We start from the raw sequence: 23,718 nt of genomic DNA on the forward strand, positions 1-23,718 counted from the left end.
CTTGGGGATACGACACATTAGTCTTAGTCCTTATGACCCTGAAGCGAACGTAGCTGTATGATTTATTAAAACCTTGAAATCCTCTATAAGAGCGTACTTCCCTGATTAACAACATTTGTGGGGATCATTGATACCAGACCTCCAATATACCTTAAATATTAGTGAGATTGCCAGCCTTAAGATGTGCCCAATCGAAATATTCTTAGGACGTCCCTCTTACACCCCTCTGGAAAATCGATGGGACATCGCAGATGCTGATATTGAAGGTAATTTTACCAGACATTTATGGCTAGAAGCCATGAAGAACATGGAGAAGAGCTAGATCAGGAGATAGGGACTCATGATGCAGAGAAGACGTGAAATTGTGTTCAGCATAGGTGATAAAGTGTTGATTCGTACTCATATTAAATCCTCATTAAAGGATAAGGTTGCAAGATTGCCAGGAAGTTCTTAACTACTGTCTTAATACCGGATGAGAATGACAGCCCTGATTCATACAAACGAAGCCATGTCTCTGAATTAAAAGTTTACCGGGTACTAGAAACTACTTTATCTAAATAAAATGCTGGAAGAGAGAATAGAAAATTCATCTTAATATGGTACTTTGTCTGAATTAACTAAAGGAATGAATTGTAAATAGGTATTTTATTAGTGTTTTTTTACAGCCGTGATTACAAAAATATTCCTTAAATTTATTTGTGTATTATATTAATTGAAGTATTTGTATATAATGTGTAGTCTTTTTATTTGTATATTATTTGTAAATTATTTATTGAATATTTATTCACAATTTTCATTCTAAATCTAGTAAATAAATTTTATTGTATATATTATGTATATCTTATAATAATAGTTTTTGTATATTTATAGATATGCATTAGTCAAAATTCTGGGAGAGAATTTTTCATAAAGGTTCGGAGATTTGTAACTGTCCATGTTTCGTTCCGTATGGGGTCCACGAAAATGGACTCGTCACAAACAGGAATGAAAAAAATATTGGAAGAAAAATAATAATGTATATTATGGTAATTTATTTAATGGTAATGTTAGGGTCACTATAACTCACTATTCAAAGTCATATTTGGTTCAATTTGTTTTTTAAAAGGTAATTTTAAAAAGTAAAAAGTAAAAAGGGTGGAACAGTATCTTTTATCTCAGACGAGTTGGAGAATCTGCTAAAGACATGAAAAAGATATCGCGAAGGGGGTGAAGTTAACGCTTCGCCGAAGCAACAGGTCAATCAAGGATTCTTACCTTCCTGACTTGCTGCTCTTTTTCCAAACGGGGAGGTTTTCCTATCGACGAGGATAATGGTCTTCCTTTCGTTTCGTTGTCTAGTTAATAAGTATAATATTGGAGCGTCGTGGACCGACAAAATCTTTTGGTTGTTTGCCAGTGTGCTGAAAAGGAAAGTTTTCAGTGAGACAGGAAATGTTATATTTTGTCTTCGTGCTACTCATAATAGCTGTCTCCAGTGGTCTGTGAAACGGGGATTTTTATTCTTTTTTCTGTGAGGCAGACAGTTACGAAAAATTGTAGCGCGAATGAGAGCCCACATTAAAGGTAAACAAGTGGTTGAAGTTGCTTGCCCAATTCGTAGTTTGTGCTTTTACCTGCCTTTTCTGCAATTTATTTTCTGTGCAACGATTTTGTGGCCCGCGAAGACAGTGAATTGAAGGCTCTGTTGTGCTGTGTAAGCGCCCATTTTGATCGCATAGATTCTGATTCCTTTTGGTCTTCGGTTGTTTGGTTTTAAGATACCAAATAAATATAAATTGTTCCAGTGTTATTTTTGTTTTGGGAACGAAGGCGCAAAAGCGTTTGATCAAACAATCGCTAAAACATAAGTACTGGCAGTGACCGACCAAACTGATTTCATGTTATGTCCAGAAAGTGTTCAGACGTAAATTCAATTACCGGACGAGGAGCAGACACAAATCTGAAGGTAAATTGCGGGTTCGAAACCAGAAGAGTTGTGTTTTTTGGCTTTTTCATTAAGTAGTATGTGTGTCACGTTCAGATTGATGTATGTCCGGTTGTGTTTTGGAATCTCAAACTTGGTTGAATTGCATTTGTCAATTGAATTCCCAATTCACGTGTCATTAAGACTCTCCCTGTTTAAATGCAAATTGGAGAGTTGAGTAATATAAGTTTAAAAAGTCACGAAACTTGAATTAACTATTGAATTCCAATATTTCAAAATCTTTCAGCTTTTTTTACAGCTTGCAGAGTTATTTAACGTATTTATATCTTTTTTGACCGTAATTGATAGAAAATTTCCAGAATTATTTTTCATTAACTCCAGCATTCGAACTCCACTACTGAAGAGTTTGGAGAATGAATCTAGTAAATTAATGATATGAGGTTACTGATGAAGTCGATTAAGAAATGTATAAACGTATTTTGAGTTATTTTTGCTTTTCAATTTTTCCAACATTGGAATTCCATTATTTGGAATTATAAAGATTGAAAGAGGCAATTTAATAATTTTTGAAATTTATTATGAATGCGATTGATAGATGTATAAACGAATCTTGAGAAAGAATTGCTTGCGAAATGTTCATTGAAAGATTAGTGATTTTAAATCTATATACAGAGTGTTCGAAAAGTAAGGTATCCAAATTGGAAGCGTGCTTAGAAATTTGGTTTAATGACTTTTATGATTGCTTTATGGAGATTCACATCATTGCTAAATTCAGATTTATATTATTCCTGGATTTGATTTTAATGATTGGAAAAAAATTTCAATAAAACTTTATTCGAGAAGAGAAGACATACATAAAGTTGAAAGATGATTGGATTTCTTATGTTGCTTGTTAATATCGCTCTGAATTAAATTCAATTTCAAATCTGCAGTAATTTAATTATATTTTTAAATTTTTTAATTACATTTTCTGACTATATTTATCATAGTTATTGTTGCGTTCTGTTATGGTGTATTTACACTATTTTAACATAATATTGCAAATACACAACCGCAATTTCATTATACCAAATAAATTGTTAATAAAATTGGTTTTTTGGTGTCCGTTATTTGTTATATTAATATACATTTTTTCCTGTGTGTATATATTTTCCTTGTGTATTGGAAATATTGGTATGAACGCTTTGTACAGCGCGAGCGAGATATATGTTTACCGATCCTGGCTTTTCCTATACGTCCCTTCTATCAGGTGTTAGTTGGTTGGACTCGGATTAACAACTATTATTATTATTATTGTTATTATTATTATTGTTATTATTATTATTATTATTCAGTTTGCTAATAATAGCTCTTGGTCTGGTATCGATCTCACGATACTAGGTGGAAAGGGACGGTTACATGATGGATAGGAAGAATTTAAGTGACGGTTAAAGTATAATTATATTTGTATAGGAGGACTATTTTTTTTATCCGTAGGTGGAATTATTTGAAATAAACAATTCTTTGTTTGAAGCTGTGAAGTTATTTATTAAAATGGATTTGATACCTATTAAATGTAAAGCAAAATACCTGGGTAATAGTAATTATGTTCTTGAAACTCAAAGGATAGCCTAGACTATCCAGAGGAGTCCTTCCTGTAATCGACAATCTACGATATATTTTACTTACTCTTTTATGTGCAGTTGGTATACAGGCGTGGTAAACGGTATTCAGGAGAAATTAGGTACCTTCAATATCTGAATTGAGAATTACTTTAGGTGAAGGCAGAGCTTATCAGTAAGAAGAGATGGACTAAAATAGGACATTTAGTATGGATTTTAGTGTGAAATTGTTTATATGAAGGTTAATTTGAAGGTAGTGGTATGTTATGTTGGTAACATGAGTAAGGATCTAGGATAAATCCGCATTGCCCGTCGCTCTCGTTTATTTAGATAAGTCGGAACGTAGTGGGTGTACTGGAGTTAATTCGTTAGAGTGATAATTAATTACTACCAGAAGTGAATGTTTAAATAAATATTTGAGAAGAAAACATATAACGTTGTACCTTTTGTGTCACGGGGCACTAAATGAAATAGTTATATAACTATTTCCGGAGATGGGAAAAGCTAAGATGACATGACAATGTAAGTGACAAATTATTTATTAATTTTATCTTATCGGTGAAATGCCTTTCGATTTCCATTATATCTAGTTGTACAAGAGTTGAATTTAATTCAGCTGCTATTAATTATCAATAGATTTCAATCTTATTGTAAGTCTTTCGTAATGAACAGTTACTTGGATTTGCTCTTTACTTTTTATTATTTATAATGTGTTTTTTGTATTAATGAAATATGTGTGCTAAGAAGTAACCATCAGTCATAATTTTAATAAAAAGCGGAAACAGCGATATTACTAGCAATTGTCGATAAGATACTACGCATATCTGGGAATGTACTGAACATATTAGCATATGCTGTGCTATTTGGCTTTAAGTTCAAAAAATACCAAGGAAATACTATGCACTGTAAGTTATTTTTTAATTTTTGTTACTACCTAAGTATATATATCTTCTAAAGGTAAATCAATAGGTTCGGTACATTACTAAGACCATGATTAGCGAGTGCTAAGTCACTAGAACGTTTTTCATTTATATCCATATAAACCGTTGGATTCTCTTCGATACTTTATTCAGAATCACTGTTTAGATCTATGTAACTAGACATCAAATGTTCATCCTCAACATGACTCTACTTAAATCCTCGGTCTCCAAGTTCGCTAGAAGGATTGTCAAGCACCGATTTAATTCTTTCTCGCTCCATTTCGTAACTATCCATTTTCGCTACTACACTAAAACACTTAGTCCTATTTGCTCAAATAAATTCAACTAACCCTGGTTTAACGTCAAAAAACATACAATCATAAACAACTTCTTCACCATCAAACCACTTATGGTTGTAGGCGTAAAATTAAAGGATATTGGGATTTTAGCTAATTGCTTTCAATTGTATAATTATAAAATTTATACAAAAAAGGATATTTATATTTTATCTTGTTAAATTTTATGTAAAGTTGCCTGTTTCCAAAGCATAATTCCCTCTTGAAATTTGCAGAATGTTTAGTGCCACATATTGTTCTACTCTTCAAAAAATACCTTTAAAGATTGTTTCAGCAAACGGCACTTACAATACAACACTCAACACTACAACACGCCCGTTAGCAGCCTACTCACAACAATCTCTATGTGGTTACACGTGCCGTTAGCAATTTCCTCACGGTGACCAAGACACCCCTTCCACTCCTGAACCATGTAGGTAACTGGCAAAACCGGTCAGGGTCAGGTAGAGGTGGGGTGGGTAGTGGATAACTCGATCCCTCCACCCCTTTTGTCTTAAAAGAAAAGTGCAGGCGTTTTGGGCAAAACTACGGCAATTTGCTCGGGATGCTTGTCAGGACGAGTTAATAACATAGGTATGATTGTTTTTATATTAGTGGTCAGGGATTGTGTTGTTTCTTCCCCTGTATATTTGTAAGTTGTAAATGAGATTGTTTTTAATTCTCTTCAAGGATTGAACATACAAAAAGGAATAAGATACAGCATTACACGTAAAATTCTTTACTTCTTGATGAAATTGAAAATAAAACTGCTCCCATAATTACTAAAATTCTTGAACTTAGAACAGATCTTGAATTTAGAGCTTTTGTTTGTAGTATACTACCAAACAGACACACACACACACACACAGTCACAAATAGTTATCCTCTCTATATGAACCAAATTTATAATTGTTGTTTTCGCTAAAACTATTGTTATTATATGAACTTTGATTGTTGCAAGGGTAATTGTTAAGTTTCATTAATTTTGTGGCTTGTTGGTAATATTCATTGAACAATAATGTATAACTATTCCGTGACAAGTCGTCTATAATTTTATTTTAAAGCAAGAGCAGTGCAAGAACTTATCACTAGGTAAAATGATAGTTATCCTACCTTTAAAAATCGGGTTCTGCATCTGGGACATCAACATCTGTAAAGACCGCAGCAGTTTGATTAAGAGCAAGAAGACTCTCATAAAACTCCTTTGAACCTTCCTCCGCATAGAACTTCATTCGCACTTTAAGATCATTGCACTTCTCTGTTTTCAAGGCTATTAAAGCTACGTACTTTTTGGCCGGTACAGTCAAAACTACGACGGGAGGTATATTTTTTCCTTCTCTCTTCTTCTTCTCTTTTTCTATTTCAACGTCGGTTTGCCTTACTTTAGACATCTAAAATGCTACATTGTAGGCTTTTCTAAGCTAAACTCATAGACTTTGACTTAGTGAATCACAGTTGTTTCACGTCCAACAGGAAAACAAAACTTGTTTTTGTAAAACTTCGAATACAAAACGTTGCTCCAATCATTGAATAAGGTTTGCTCACATTTTATGACTTCAAAAGGGTTTCGGTTCATCCGGGATCCCTCAAGAACTGTCCTCCACCCACTTGATGATTCGGCTCTTGGTGTTTTGGTATAAGACCCATACTTTGTCAGTCTCAATATAAGAGTGGCCTCGTACTGGAAATGTTACAACAAAAGTATAAAACTTATTTTGCATAACAGAAACGTAGTGCAAGAACTTAATAATGAGTTGGTTTTTATTCTGTCCACCACATGATTATGCAATTATGTATAGAGTCTTGACAGATTTGCTTAAATAAGTGTCAAAGAAGCTGCTAAGCATCGACGCATCATCATCCGCACCTTGTTTTCGCAGTAGCGTCGTCATACGTGTACATCACAGAAACATCATTCGACAGCAAATGCACGTTAAAAATGGAAAATGTCAGTTGGGGTCCGAAGTACACTTCACCAGTTGATATGTTTGGGGTTGGATTTTTCCAAAATCAATACATATAACTTCCACTTCATCAGAGCTTCTAACTTCTTGCTTAGCTTTATTGTTTAGCTTGTAAAACCATCCGGCTTTTTCAACTGTAGAGCTTTCTCCGTTAACAGTTTTTCCCTGCCATTTAGTAATGCTAGTTTTTCATCATTATTTGCACTGGCTGTAATTTTCCTATTAATTGCAGTTAATTTGGCTTTCTGGCCACCACACCAAGAACAGGTATTAGGGCGAGGATACCCGAATCCAATCTCAAATTCACAACCAAATGTCTGATAAAACTTTCCTAAGAAATCTCAAGACCCGTATATTTATTCGGAAAGATTCCTAGCAAGGACATAAAATTTAAATCTTCAGACAAATATTCTTTCTTGGAGTCCTTTAAACTGTAGTGAGCCTGGCAACATTTCAATGACCCTAAAAAATCAATTGCCAATTTACGTGTGTTCTGGGAAATTTTATGTTATCTGTTTGCATGTTTCTGTCTATGGTCTTTAGGGGACTGGCCTGTTAGCATTAAAGACAACCTAAAAGGTTTGACTCCAAAATTGGATTGATATCACTTGAAAGAAACTGAGACTTCGGCAGCGGAACCCTCCGGTACGACCTTAACTTTGTACGCAAAACAACCACCATTTTGCTTAGCTTCATCTTCACACTTCCTAGGCCCTCTTTGAGAAACAGGCAGTACTGAAACCAGGCAGTACCTATGTAGCTACTTTTTGACCATCAGTTTCTACTTATACTACTATTTCGTTGAATTGTTTTACCAAATACTTTCCTCAATACTGACCTTTTTAAAGCAGTCGTGCCTTTTACAACGACAGTCAACGTAGTTTCATAAGATGATGCTCTTAACTTCTTTATGAAATCAGTTATTCTACCGTTCTTTTTACGCTTCTTTGTAGATTTACATGCACTCAGTGGAGTTGAATGTTCACAATTACTAATCTTACTTTGACATTCACCATCAATCATTATGACACTATACGCATTTAAATCACAAGTAACGAAACACACAGTAAACTCACAACACAGCACAGTGCAGGACATAACCTCAAAATACCAAACATCAGATATGCGCCCAATCATTAGTCGTCTGCAGTTAGAGGACTGAGTTGTTTCATAGCCTGTACCAATTTGACACAGCTGTTTTTCCCCTGCATGACATTCCTTTGGAGTAAAATATCTCTTGACAGAGTTGCTTGTTTGCCTACTCTTTTCCGCATGTTAAAATATAAGCTATGCACTACCCGTTGCCAACATAATCTCATTTTTCCGACTCAGTTGGTTTTTCCCCTGAACCTACATTTCCTTTAGCATTAGTATGTTTGCTGTTTGTTTAACAGAAACTAATCGAACTCTTCCGACTTTGCTGAAGGGGAAACTGAAATTATATCCGGATTTAATATTGAATATAGAGCAGGAAGATTTTTGCTCTTAATTTTTATGTCTAAATATCCTAGAATTTTGTATATGAGAGTTTTGTTTAGTATTTTATTGTTGGACATGACATTTTTTCGATTTTTTGAAGGGAGGTATTTATTTCTTTTGGATTTGCTGGAGTGTGGGGGACTTCGCCTTGGTTTCGGTATGATAAGTAGATACATCAACCTTGAAAGAGTTTTTTGCCTCTTTCTCTTAATTATCTTTCTTTAGGGGCGTGAAACTGCTTCTTATTTCTTTACTATTTTAAATGCATTAAATTGAGGAAAAGTTCTTAGAGCTTTGCTCTGTTGTATGTTTTCAAAACGTATCCTTATTCTGAGCCAAAGAACTAGCTTTAATTTAATAAAATATCACCGAGTAGATAGGTTGGGTACAAATAGGAAATAGGTGAAATTAAGTACTGTAAGAATTTTACCTGTCAGGATATAAGTATCTTCTACAGGACGAGCTGAAGTGCAGGTTAAGAATACTACTGTGCATACTAAGATTCAAAACATAATTTGATTAATAGGACAGAATTCTAACTCTGGTATTATCCTTTTGTGGAAAATTAGCATAATTATTAAAATAAGAATAAGTATTACTAGTGCAATAACTACTCCTAATTTACTAGGAATGTAGCGTAAAATGGCGTATGCACAAAAGAAATGTTATTCTGGTTGAATGTGGACAGGTGTAACTAAAACATTAGCTGCGATATAGTTCTTTGGATCTCCTAGTGTGTAGTTGTTTCATACAGTAAGAAATACCGAAGTTATTATTATTATTATTATGAAGTCAATACTGTTCTTTGTTGAAACACATGGTAGCAGGGAACCTTAACTTCATTTTTATTGGGCTATTAGAGTACGTTTGACAAAGGAGTAAGAGATGTATTATGGATATAGCTGCAACAGTGAAAGATAACAGGAACTGAAAGGCCAAGAATCGGTTTAGAGTAGCGTTATCTACAGCAAACACACATTAAATTCATTGTACTAATATTGTCAGCTAAATAGAAGATGGCTGATACAAGTTTCGTAATAATTCTTGCTCCTTATAATGATGTGTGTCTGGAGGGAGGAATATATGCCACGAAGGCTGTCGCTATAAGTAAAAGCAGAATAGCAACTTGTACTCTTTAGGTGTAAATATAGAGATAGTATCCATAATATATTCCTCGACCAACGTGTAGATAGGGGCAAATAAAGAAAAATGATGATGCATTGGCGTGTACGGAGTAGCCAACCAAACCCTTTCATTTCTTTGTTAAAGGCTAATTAAAATCTTGAGTCGTAATATATTGCTAGAAATAGGGCTGCGGCAATTTGAATAATTTAACATAGCCCAAGAAAAAAGCCTAGCTTCCATCAATATGAATTATTAATTGGGACCAGGAGGTCTACTAGCGCATCATTAGTAATTCCAAATAGAGATGATGCAAGCATATTGGTGCTAACATATGTTGTATAAGGCCGAAGAGGACCTTGATTTTTACGATGGCTATTAACGTAATAAACAAGTATCTAGCAAACATAATAGTATTCATTAGAATTAATGTTATGTAAAATTGTATCCTAGGAATTTCTCCATAATTGGTTATAGATAATTGATCGTCAAAGATAGAAATTGTATTTGGTAAGGGCAATGGGTCGATAACTCAAATAACTAATGATATCTGGGTCAATGCATGACAGGAGAAAAAAAGAAAAATTGCTGCTTGACTTTTTCAAAAAAGCATTTTTTTCATGAATGTAATCCTATATCAGGGTACTTCACAACCACAATTAATTACTTTTCACAACATCAAATGGCGATGCAGCGACTGCTGCCCTTTTGCGTTTTTTTATTTAAGGTGTTTATGTTCTTTTGAATATCTCAGCATGTATTTGCTCTACCAAATTGAAAATTGCATGACTTCTCAAACTCATTCAGAGCAAAAACCTTGATTTCTTAACATTTTTGCCAAAAAGTACTTAAACGGGGTAAAATCAGCTAATACAGTAAGAAGATCTTTGGACATTGAAGACATGTTTGGGAAGAGGAAACAACTGACGTAGTGGTTGTAACCGCTTTCCGTGATCTGTCCTCCGTTGTCCTACGCATGAGTATTTTCCGGAGACTTGGACTTACCTGTGTCATTTCCGTTGAAGGACATTTCCAGAAAAGTGATGGTTCTCAAATTGCCGGTCTCAATAACAAGATGAGAATTATGTGCCGAGAGGTTCCGATATCTCGTTACGAAAACCTTACGGGCGATCAGACGGTCACTTAGACCACAAACCACGTTAACATCCATCATACATACAACAAACATACACTGGATTAAGTGAGCCATGCTTATTTATTAAAATACTATCAAAACAATTCCGGAGAAAAATATCACAACACTAAACACTCAATATATATATAGTTATTTTCATTAATGAAATCACACTTTCCTTTTTCACTACACTATAGTCCTTGGTCACTTTTATATATCGGTATAAAATATTATGATTATGATTCCACTAGATATACTTTTCTCTCACTATTAATCCACTTTGGGGATTAGCACTGGGGAGAAGTCCCGGAGATAATCACACGAAGTAATATTTTTGCTGTTCCAAGTAATCCTGAAATGTCAAATTTAATCCTGAGTAAAAATAGATAGACGATCACTAAAACTGAATGATAATGTTGGAGAGCGCCTTTATAACTTACACGCACAAGATATGAGAACCTTAGATTTCACTGATTAGGGCTAGCTATGACTAAGTCCTTGACTGGCTAATAACGCACACACCTTAGCACAACATTATGCTTGATGCCCGATGTAACGTGCGTTGTTGCTGCCTCGAAACATGGAGTAACACTTCTCGAACTCAGAGGTTCGAGATACGAGCTGCACTGACCGACTGATGTTGACGACAAACTTTGGCAATTCATTCTCAAAAGCACTTGCATTAAATCATCTCCATGTATAAATAAATATAATAAAAATAATGTTAATTTCAGTTCACCGGTCACGGCGCACGAGACATTGCGATAACTTGGGTCTGGGAGCATTTAGATAACGAACTGGTAATGTGGCTATCGTCGTTCTGGCATTAAAATATCTGGTCAGCTACTATGTCCATAAATGTTGGCAGAATACGGATGATTAAATTCCAAATAACCATAGAACATACTCTTTACATACTAATGAGTCAGGGAGAAACATGAGAAGCTTCGTCGCTCACTAAAATGTTCTCACAATAAAGTAAAGTTTTTGATATATATATATATATATAGAGAGAGAGAGAGATAGATAGATAGATAGATAGATAGATGTGAATATACGATGAAGGACTTCTTTGTTCCGTTGCGTGGGGAAAAACACAGTTTCCATTGAAGAAATAACTTATTTGCGTATAATAAACAATTTATTTGCCCAGAATAAAGTATAAATCGAAAAGTAATTATTGTCTTTACCAAATATACAGACCGTACACAAAAAATACATATATAACCTGGTGACTGTTATAGATTGACGTGTGACAAGGAACCGACCTGTCAAGTACACACGTAGAGAGGTTGACAACTGAATAAGATAATAATGTTAGAAGTATTATAACATTTGGAAAAAGTTAAGGTTTTCAGCCAAAATTATGTTTAGTTGGTTGGCAACATTGTGATATGGTGTGAGATTGACGTGCATAAAATTCAATGGTTTTTCACCTGGAAAAGTGCTATTTAAAATAGTTAAATAACTTGTTCACTCACTACAACAAAATATCCTGAGGTTACTGCATGAGCAATATCTACTCCAAATGTTCCATAAAGTAATAAGATCCTCTTGAAGGACTGGTGCAGTTGGGTTCCCTTATCTCGTGATTCTTCGTGTATGTGTAAACAAACAAAATGCAAATGCTCTCGTACCATCGTAAAAATCTCTCTACAAGACAAAATACACAAGACCTAATAAAAGAGAACATGGGAAACAAACACAAAAATATAGTAAACGATTCACAACTCTCTGGTAGGCCTGAAACATCAAAACTAAATCCCCTACAAAAGGGTTATGTCATTTTGTCTTAGGCATCTTCACCACAAAAGATATACAAAACATTTTCATTAAAGACTTCAAATTCAAAGTCATCGAAATTCCCTATAAAATGATTGTGACAAATAGTTTGAGGTATATTTGCTACAAAAATCTCAAAACGTATTAGTACATTAGAAGTTCAGTCATCAAGCATATCAGATAATTGACAGAAAGTAATTTTCATAAAACATTACGGCTTTATGCTGTTGGAAAGAAACAGAATAAGTTTATTTTTCAGGATCGATCTCGATATTCAAATAGTTTATGGGATATACCGTGACTAAAAATATAACTTTCAAAAATTAGTATAATAAACATTACAACATATTATCATACAAGTCCACACACAATATAATTACAGTTCATAAACAATAAGATATTCACTAAACTATCTCTAGACATAAAAATATACTTAAATATTTAACGTAAGAATACACGAGCTCTGTTACGGATTACTGCAAAAGGAAAAAGAGAAAAACGTCATATCCTGGAAATTCAAATTCGATATTAAGTCAAAAGCGGGTAATTGACGTAAATGAGGTTACATGACAAAATTACAATAAACACTTCAAAATGAAAATCAAAATATGAGATTAATAATAAGAAAGATATTTAAGCTTGATTATAATTGTAAGCTTCCATATTATACACGTGAGATTACATACTAAATTTTGAATTATAAACACACAAATACTAACAACTGAAAATGTTCTTATCTTGGGCATCACGACATTTCTTTTTGAAACAAATCCTTAAAAAATCAAACATTGATTTGAGATTACATATAGTTACATATAAAAATGTAGAAAGTGGGAGAAAATCCGAGAAAGAATTTTAAAAATTTAAAACACTTAATGAAAGAGTCTAAGACCAAAATATCTTCCCACACAGTAGGATGCGGAAATCTCGCAAATATTTCAAATTACTTTTAAAATACAAATCTCTTAAGTATATAAGATGCGTTAATTTTTACTAGAATTTTTAATCCAAACATTTGAAACTAAAAATTCATTATGATTAAGGTTTGCAACATTGGTATACAGTTGAGTATGAAGTACAGCACTGAGCGAAGAAAGAACAGAAAAAGAATCGATCAGTTGTGTTGTCCGTTATTCGCAAACGTAAACACAAGTAGTAATAGGGTTTGACGGCTTTCTTATCTAAACAAAAATAAAATTCATATCTGCTCTTCGCTGAACAATTATAAGTATGAAAGCATAAATAAGTTTTAAATATGCGTAGTTCTCCTCCATTTCGTGAGTATTCATCATAAGCTAAAAACAAAACAGATATTAAAAGAAATAGACTTTTTCAAGAAAAAGATTGAGTCAATATCCATAGTCTCGGTTTCTTTCTTTCTATGATTACTGTTTCAATCTTGATAACTACAGACTTTTTTTATGTCTACAATGATTACCTCTACATACAAATTTATTCTTGACGTTGTCACTGATATTATGATTCCTGTATTGTTTTTTATTATAGCTGTGATTACGTGACCGTAATTTACGACTCCTTTTATTCCTCTTACTGTCATTTCGTCTGCGGTTTGGTTCACGCGGTTTTCGTCTGCGGTTCTGATAACTTTAAATTTTGTGTTATCTACAACAGGATTTGAATATCTTTGCTTATTACAATAACTATAAGCTCGTTAGTGTCTTTCCTATCTTTTTTATGGTAGTGAATATTTTGGTACGCTTATGGACGGACTTCTGCAGCCTATAATTTTCGCTACAAAAATGTTACTACTCCTAGTACCAGTTGTATCATTGGATTGTGAAGGATTAAATAAGTGGAATCATTACCAGGTTTCTTACGAGGTTAGTTCAAAGGGTCCATTTCAGATAGGGATTCAGATTCCTGAGCTTTCTTTTCGTTAGGAGTGTCAGTCTCTCATTCAGGTTCAAGTTTCAGTTTTTTGTTTACACTAGAAACATCTGTCATTAATTGGGGTTGAAACTCTTGTGCTTCATGTTCGCTACAATTATTTTTGTCTACTTCTACTTCAGGTTCCAATTCCGATGTTTCGTTATAATAGAAGTATCTATCCCTACTTTAGTTGGAATTCCTGTGCTTGGTTTCCAGTAGGAATATCTGACTGTGATTGGGGTTCAGATTCCAGTATTCTGTTTCTGTGCTCTCTGTTAGTTGGTTATTTTCACAACACACGTCCCGTAAAGCTTCTTTCATTTGAAATAATTCATTTTTTGAATCAAAAATATTCTCTTTCAAGTGAGCAGAATTCTCTTTAAACTCAGAGCGCATCTCTTTACTTTGCTTTCTCTATCTATCGACATCCTCTTTAAACTTAGCACAGTACTCTGTATTTGGCTTCTTTAATTTTTCTAAAGTGAATTCATCTTAGTAAACAGATCTACTTTCTAGTGTGACATTTTGAACAAACTAACAAATTATTACTAAAATATATCATTAAAGCTACATGAAGAGAAACTTTTTTTGATATTACTGTTTCTAAGCTGAAAGAGAAATGATGTATTAAAATATTGATCTTTTAAGTATTCGAGTACCAACGGTTTGCATTCGGGTTGCTAGTTCGTATACAATTTAAAAAATCACTAAAGCTGAGTCCCTGTTTGGCGACATTTTTCATGTAACCGCTTTCCTTGATCTTTTCACCGTTTTCCTGCCCATGAGAAGTTTCCGGAGACCTGGACATACCAGGGTAAGACGTAGAAGGACATCTCCAAAAACGGATTAGAGGCTCGTTCCCAAATTGCTCGCGGCTCTCAATAAGGAGATGAGCATTGGGACCGAGAAGTTCGGATATTAACACTTAAAGATTTAAACACGAAGCCTCTCCAATAGTGCACTGTGATCCGAGAAGTGACTACACTGTCCGGACCATCGACCGGTTTTTCTATTCCTGTTCGAAAACACTTTACTTTCTGACATCGAGACCAACGTATTCGTGATCTACAGAGCCTACAAGTTCTGTACATACCTATATCGACCGATACACACCAGTGTAGAAGTTAGGGAGTCAACAAGTGCATTGCGTGGAGATGCCCTTTGTACGTGATTCTTAATTACAGTGAAACCTCTCTAAAGCGGACAGTCGCGGGGAATCAAAAATTGTCCGCTATAGAGAAGTGTCCGCCTTCAAGAGGTTTCAGTATTTTTATGTAAATTAGTGAGCAAGATAATATACAATTAGAAAAAATATTTTTGCATGAATCACGTATTTACGAATATTACATGCATTATTCTCTGTCATCCAATACTCTATGTTCGAGACACAACATGGAAATAACATATTATGGTTCTCTGCACTTTACACTTATCAGTACTTCCTTCTTTTTCAGTATCGCGCTTTAATTTGTGGGGTAATTGGAGTCCTGGAGTGTTCCTTTTGAGACAATATACATACCTGAGGGGAAAAGTACTAAACTTGTCTTCTGGTTGGTTAGAGACTCCAATGGGACAGTAGCATAACGTGCCATCCTAAACGGCGGGCAAATGTCAATCACTTTTATGTCTAAAACAGATTGGGTGGGAGTGAAATGCAAGCAAAGGACATAAAAGTGTTGTTAAACAGAGATGCTTCGTCTGAGTTGCTGAGCAGACACTTGAGGAGGCAAAATGCTGTCACAATGCTTCCTTGATGACACATGTATGAATTACTAAAAATTTATTTTTACTACAGATTTCAACTTATTTCTAGAGAAAGTGTCCGTAATACGGAGGTAAATGATACCCATAAAAGACAGAAAAGACTGTCCGTGTCCGTACTAGAGAGTGTACGCTTTAGAGAGGTTTGCCAATATGATTTTTCCTATTCCAGTGTTTGGGGAATACAAAATATGTCCGTTAATGAAGGTGTCCGCTTTATAGAGGTGTCCGTTAGTAAAGGTTTCACTGTATATGGAAAATTTTAGAGTTTTCTTTACGTTGGTCTATTTTACCTTGATTTGTCACTTTCAAATTTCATCCTATTTGAAAAGTATACTATCCTGAAAAGTATACTTAAGTCAACAAGTAAATAATTATATATGATAATTAAATTTAAATATAAATTCGTCGCAATTTGGCCCATGACAAACATTTTAGTATTGTATATCGTATATTTCAGATGCACCGGTATTCTAATAGAGCGGTGCTTGAGCAATGGACTGTTGAAAGTCAAACACCGATTAGTGATAATATCACAGCTTTGTTTTATTACAAGTGTAAACATGAACTTAGTAGAGACGAGGACTCGGATCGTGCTTCAGAATTGATGACGATAGTTTTTGGAGGGTCGGAGTTGGTCACAATGGTTCAGAGTGGTTCATGGTGTTTTGTGAGTCAGAGCGGGTCAAAGTAGGTCGTGAATCAAGTTTTCCTTTTCCCATGGTATCTCTGCAATCATATATGTGTTTTTACACATTTGGTTGTGGCTGTAGATCATGCAGGTTACTGACCAGACCTTGGAAATGTTCTAGAAGGGATTGTGCTATGTATAACACACAGATTTTATTCGAACTAATTGACCAACTTCGATGCCATATTGTTCTAATTTCGCCTACTGGCAATGTGAATACAATAGACAAATTAATATATATAAGATTACTTTGATGGTCTGGTAGTTAACGTTTCGGAGTCTGGCGTTACCAGACTTGGATGCAAGTCCTGTCTGAGGGACATTTTTCTTTCAAAATATATATATGTTCATATTTATTATGATTATTAATTGCTTCCTTAACCCATTACCAGCCAACCACTTGTATCGTTGTTAATGTCATAAAATGTGTTTATTCATAACTGTTTGAGATATAAAGTCGACTAAAAGCAGGGAATTTAATAGGTGAATTCTGTATCATGCAGAAGAGACTGTGAACAAATGAGAGGAAATGAAATATTGGAAGAATATCTTTCCAAACACTTTCAAAAAATAGTAAAATAAACGTCCCAAAAAAGGGACAATGGCTGATAATGGGTTAAATTGTCCCATATTATGTTAGGCTAGTGACCATGGTTTAGGTTAGATTATGTAAAGTCAGGTACATCTATGTATGTTTACACTTTCGTTTCCTTCTTTCAAAATACATTCCTATCTGTTCACGTATATTATTAAGAATATATTTCTTGCATTTATTAAAATCTATTTTATTATGCTACAGATGGAACATCCAAGAGCACTCTACCCAGGAAAATGTTCTTTTTCCTAGAACGTTGTTACGTTACTTATACCCAGTTAAGCCAATTACTAATTGCTGGAGGCATTAGGATTCTGGACGTAAACATGTCTATTGTATAATTGTATTGTATCGAAGTAACGGAGAGCGTATTGAGGTACTCCTAGTAATAGACTTTTTGTTTTTGTATTGACCTTCAAGGACAACAAGTGCCTCTTCGTGGAGTCATAAGTTCCCTTAGTACGTGATGTTAATATACAATAGAAATGAATTATGCTTTATTACTACGATGTAAAATACCTATCTAGAAAGATTTATATCAGTTTTACCTGAACACTCATAAATCTGTTAAAGCACAGAGTCCTTCGCACAACTGGTTCCAATCTGGCTTAATATCACGGCTAACGGTTTGAAGTATATACAGAAGTATCATTCGTATGTTAGTGTAAATATTTTTTTGTGGAACCGAAGACAACATTTAGACTTCAATACTATGCTGTGTATAAGCGTCGGGAGTCTTATAGAACGGCTTTATCCTTGTATCTGTTGAAAGATATCAGAGCAAAAGCAATAAGTGATATCATGAAGCGGGTTTCTGCAATTGATTCAAGTTCAAAAGAATAGGTTCCGTCTCATTCGTTAACTCTATATTCAAGCAAAAGTGGATCAAATGAGCTCTTTCTGCTTTTAACACTTAAGACCATAGATGGAAATGGCAAACATAAAGGGAGAAGCGGTTTTCTGCAAACAATCTATATATATAAAAGAGAACGTACAAATCCTTTGTTAGCTCATCACGCTAATACGGCTGAACCAATTTCTTTCATTTTTGGGGGGTTATTAAGATTTGGACCCTAGATGGTTTTTATCATATCACTTTAATTTTCAATTACCAGTGTCTTGAGATAATTGACCATTCAAGTGTCCATAACGTAGAAATCCTTTGTTAGCTCATCATAGCTAAATCTAACCGTATTTATATGCAACCCACATGACCGTGTCACTCGGCGGGTTAACATAAATGACAGGCGATATAATGTTAACATTTACTGCAATCTTCTATGGTTTTTATCATATCACTTGAAAGCGAAAAAGTAAAAATTATCTAAGTAACAAAGTTTATTGCGTTCCGGGGTGACCCCAGCGAAGCGGGGTGAACGCCGCTAGTTGCCTATGTAAAATTAATTAACATGCCATTCACAACACTCTACGAAACTTCAGATTGCTTCCAAGTTACTGTTACTTTCTGTTTCAATACCAATTTAAACTTTTATCGTTATAGCATGAAACGGAAACATAGCGAGTATTGGTTTTTGAGAACGAGTAACCGTCTTAAGACAAAATCATGATTGTCCAAAATTCTCTAGCGAAACTGTAATTTTTGAACTTTACTATTACTCCCAGTTTCAATACCGATTTCCGTAGGATAGAAATAGTAAATGCTTCAAGATGCGGTCCTTTGTAATTAATTCAACGTCCAAATAATATATAACGTTTCCTCCGTTAGCCCAACAATCTAAGTTGGTCGTACCTTTCGTTATAAGTAAAGCTTTTAGAGATATATATTTTTTTAAAAAAATTATACAAGGCAAGATAAAAAGTTACATTTCTCGTAATCCTTTATGAAAGAAATGTAATGAACGAAACGTTTGAACAGCATTTACAAGAGTAACAGTGTTGCTATCTAATGTGTTTATTTGTACCAGAAACATGGCTCATAATAATACACTCATTTACATGCCAGAAAAGCAATAAACTTCAGTAAATAAACTTTCCTTCACGTTTCCTTATTACTTCATGTAGAGTCCATATTCTTAATAACTGCCTTGATATTCCTTTGGGCATATAAACAATTGGTAAGATTCTTCGTTCTTGAAATTGTAAATGGCGTTTTTGTTGTTCGTCTTTCACGTTGTTCAGCGTACGAAATTACATATACAACCATCAGAGCAGTAGCTAGAGGGGACCAGCGGTCCGATTGCCCCGCGCGGTGATAGCAACGGGGCGACGAACGAGCAAGAGGAAAAGAAAATTATTGCAAATGAATAAACGGCCCGGCACCCCGTAAAAGTTCTGGCGCCGTATTAAATCAATATTGTTGTTGGTTAGCAAAGAAATACATTTGTTAAAAATTTTCTTGCTCGCCCCGCTCGCAACTCAAACGTTTCTTACTTATTACTTAAATAAAGTTATTATATATGATTTGGTAATGACGATGCGATATCAAGGTGCGGAATAATGTCTTATAGATTACGCAAGATGGTTTTCAAATTCAGTAAAGGCGAAAGTCTGAAATAGGTGTTCAGCGTTTTGATGGTGATGTTTTTGCTTAATCACGCCTTTCTACCCAATAGGCTTAATCACGATGGTGAGAATGAAAATTTGAGGCGTGAAGAAGAAATGCATGCTGGTGTTTGCGCGGGAATATTAAAAATGAAAGTAAACAAGAGTAATAATATTTTCGAACTTAAAGAAATTGTAAAATAGAGGCTTAAAAGATCAGAAATAATCCAACGATTTTGTCTTTTGCAAAGACTGATCACTACCAGTGATTTTTTAAAATTCAATTGGCATACGAATTGCTTCCAATTTGAGTAAATTTATTGCAATCATTTCGCCATGGACAATTTTTCTTCATAGGTATCTAGTTGTGTGATATTTTTACTTATCTACATACATACAAATATATAGACATTATGTATCCGTATCAATTTCATTACATTTCACAAAAATATTTTTACCGTAAAAGATTCGAAATTATTGAATTAATGATTATAAAGATTAAAATGCTGTTTGTTGGTGAAATATGGAATAAATTACGAAATCGATGCTGTCAGCCATTTCGTACATTTTAAAATAACATACTTTCTAATGTATTGAAATTTGGTTTCCTATGGATAGTTGGAAACGTTGTAAATAGTTGTAAAGAGCCTGAAGAAAATTCCATTCAAATACTCCTACGATAGGAAAGCCGTGTTAAACATGGAATAAGTGGACGTAAGTGGTGGCGTTGCCACGGTCGGAGTCTCCTGATCCCAGTGGTGATGTCAGAAACCGGCCCCCGACAATGAGGCTCCAGAAAATTTGGGTCTCGAAGTTTTGTGGATGGGTTCCTTTTATACGCCTACTAAACAAGGAATTCAATGCGGGCGCTGGCGTTGGAAAGGTTCGCGTCGCCTCAACACAGCGTTAATATCATAAATTGGGGCTCTTCTCTCGAAGTCCCAAAAATGAGGTCTCGAAGTTTTGAGTTTATTCTATTTTTCTTTTATGCATGGAGTTATTGGATAGAGATTTAGGTGCTGGAAAGCTCCGGACCTGAGGCCCCAGAAATAAGGTCCCAAAAGTTTGGGATCTGGACTCTTTTATTTGCTTATTAAAAATGGTGTTGCCATACTAGGGTCTTGGCGTTTGAAAGGTGGGGTTGTTTAACAAAAGCCGTAATGTCAGGAATTGGGCCCTGGCCTCGAAGCAGCAGAAATGAGGTTCCGAAATGTTGAGTTCGAGTCCATGCTATTTCTTATTTTAGTATGGAATTGTTGCATACAAATGGTGACGTTGGTATGATCCGATTGCACTCAACACACTGATGGTCAGGAATGGGGCCCCTGCCATAAGGTCCCAGAAATGAGACCCGATGTTTTGATAATGGACCCCTTCTATACTCATATTAAACATGAAATGTTGTATGAGTATGGTGGCGTTCGAAAGGTTCGGGTCATCTGAGGACTACAGTAATGTCAGATATCGGGCACTGGATTCAAGGTCCAGGAAATGAATACCCGAAATATTGCTCTCGGGTCTCTTACATTCGGCTATTAAACAATGTGTTTTTGGACGCAGGTGGTGACGTTGGAAATGTCTTCGTACATTGTGCAGCACGGTGATGTCAGAAATCAGATCCGGGTCCACAGGTTCGGGTTGTGTTATAAGCCTTTTGTTACGGCTCAATCTCAATACCTGATTTCTCGAGATAAAACAATCAATTCAGCTATTAATATGGTTTTATCTTGTACAATCAAATATTAAGATCAAGCTAGACTAAAGGTTTACGACACAAATAAAAATGGGGGCCCGGAACCAATTCCTCATCAACATTGTGTTCAAGGGAGAAATACTTTCCGACGCCTCTTCTTTCGTCCTATGACTCTAGTTTTAATGGTCAAATAAAAGGAACCCGAGCCGGGACCCCATTTCTGAGGCTTCAGGGAACGATTTATAACAATACCGCTGGGCTCAGAAGAGCCGGACCTTTCCTACTTTACTAACCTTGTCCAACAACTCCACGTATAGTAGTCAAATAGAATGGACCCATATTCATAACTTTGGGACCCAATTCTGAATCTTTGAGACCAGGGCCCGATTTCTGATGTTACTCTGTGCTCAGACGCTTTTCCAATGCCACCAAGCATGTCCAGCAACTCCATGTTTCAAATAGAAATAGAAGGGACCTGGGTTCAAAATTACTAAATCCCATTTCTGAGGGTTCGAGGCCAGGGACCCATTTCTTACTTCACAACTATGTTCAAGGGACCAAAACCTTTCCAACGCTACAAGCCTCGTGCAAGAACTCCAAGTTTAATAGGCAAATAGAATGAACCCGAATCCAAAATTTCGGGACCCCAATTCTCGGGCCTCGAGTTCCACTTCTGACATCACCAATGTGCTCATGAAATCCATACCTTTCCATCGGCACGACCGGCGTCCAAGAATTCCACGCTTTTTAGGGGAATAAAATGAACGTGAACCCAAAATTTCAGTACCCTTTCTTTATGGATTCGGGGTCCGGATTAGATTTCTAATATCACAACTATACTCAAGGGACACAGACCTTTCCAATGCTACTAACTCCGTGCAACAACTCCATGTTTAATAGGTGCATTGAAGGGACCCAAAGCAAAAACTTCAGGACTTCATTTCTGGGGACTCGAGTGCCTGATTCCATTTCTGACATAATCGGTGTGCAAATGAGCTAAAAATCTGTTCAGCCGCGTCTAACAACTCTTTGTTTAATCCACCACCCGCGTCCACCAACACAGTTTCTCTGGGGTAGGAGAATTGGCTCCATGTTCTTTCCATAACTGTTCGGCAAGTGGATTTGTATATAATCAAAAGTAATTTTGTCAAGTTTAACAGAAAATACAAAATCAACATCATGAAAGAGGTCTTATTTGTAAAAGGATATATAATGATTGCTTTTTGCTGTTGCAATGGTCTGTCCAAGAAGCTTGGTAAAAATAAAGCTTGGTAAGGTGAGTGTGGAGGATCACCGTTTTCTACTTCGCCCCGGCCTCCTAGCTGCGGCTCTGACAATCATTTATATTGTTCTCGCAACTATGTGTATTATGCGTGCAACTATAAAAGAAACAACAGTATGGTATATTTTATGTACCATATAAGGATTTCCTCGCATGATTCTGGTAAAATTTGAGGTAATGTAAATATTCTTTATGTTACAAGAAATATGTTTCCAACGCCAACCCATATTTAACTATATTTTTATGTTTCTGATGAGTTACTCGTTTTCGGAATGCATTTAGTGAAAAAGGAGTATATATGAAAATAATTTATGAATAGATCTGTACAAAAAACTTGCATCGCTTAGTAGAATGACAGACATGTCTTCGTAACAAGATATTTAATGGATCCCGCCAAAACAAATCTGTTACCAGCAAAGGATGATATAACGGGAATAAGTGATTATCATCTTTGAAAAGAAGACCTTGAAAAATATGTCTTACCCTGATATTGGTTGAAGTAATTCGTAGAATACAAATTACCAAATGATAATTAAAACTTCACATAACAAATTAAAATATATTTGCAGAGAATACGAAAACAAGTTGAATAAAATTTTCTTCCTCTTCTTTCAGAAATTTGTCAGAACGTTAATATCTTAAGATACAGAGCGACGTTCCAAGCACCTACAACACTAATGTGTGTTTCATATAGTAGCTGTATTTTTTTAATGTGTTTTAGAATATATCGTCAGAAAATTGTAAATCTACGAGTAATGAACACAGAATTTTATCTAATGGTGTTCAAATGTAGGAACTCGTAATGATTGAAGATACTCGTGAGTTTCCATATATTTCTTAATATATATTATCGGCAATGTTTTATTTCCATTGAAAAGTTGATAAAGGGTATAAAAGTCACGAATTCCTTTCACACACACCACTACTTGCATCATGTGCAAGGACACAAAGATCAGTTTCATTTATTGTATTCATGTTACACGGTGCTATTTTCAACGTACTCTAGTGCTTCCTTCAAAAATTTTCACATCTGCCACGTAAA

The 23,718-nt window shown here is 35.0% G+C and overlaps 1 protein-coding gene across 1 annotated transcript in view; it reads right to left on the minus strand.

The window, feature by feature from the left end:
* LOC145681632 (uncharacterized) overlaps positions 1-23,286 on the minus strand; it is a 163,065-nt gene extending 139,779 nt beyond the window's left edge. Inside the window, exon 1 of the mRNA XM_081753248.1 lies at positions 23,160-23,286. The gene's annotated coding sequence lies outside the window, so the exon portion shown is untranslated. The remainder of the gene's footprint in view (positions 1-23,159) is intronic.
* Positions 23,287-23,718: the final 432 nt, after the last annotated feature.

Source organism: Thermobia domestica, chromosome 3, assembly GCF_964235325.1.
Source record: "Thermobia domestica chromosome 3, izTheDome1.hap1.1, whole genome shotgun sequence".
NCBI classification, from domain to species: Eukaryota; Metazoa; Arthropoda; class Insecta; order Zygentoma; family Lepismatidae; genus Thermobia; species Thermobia domestica.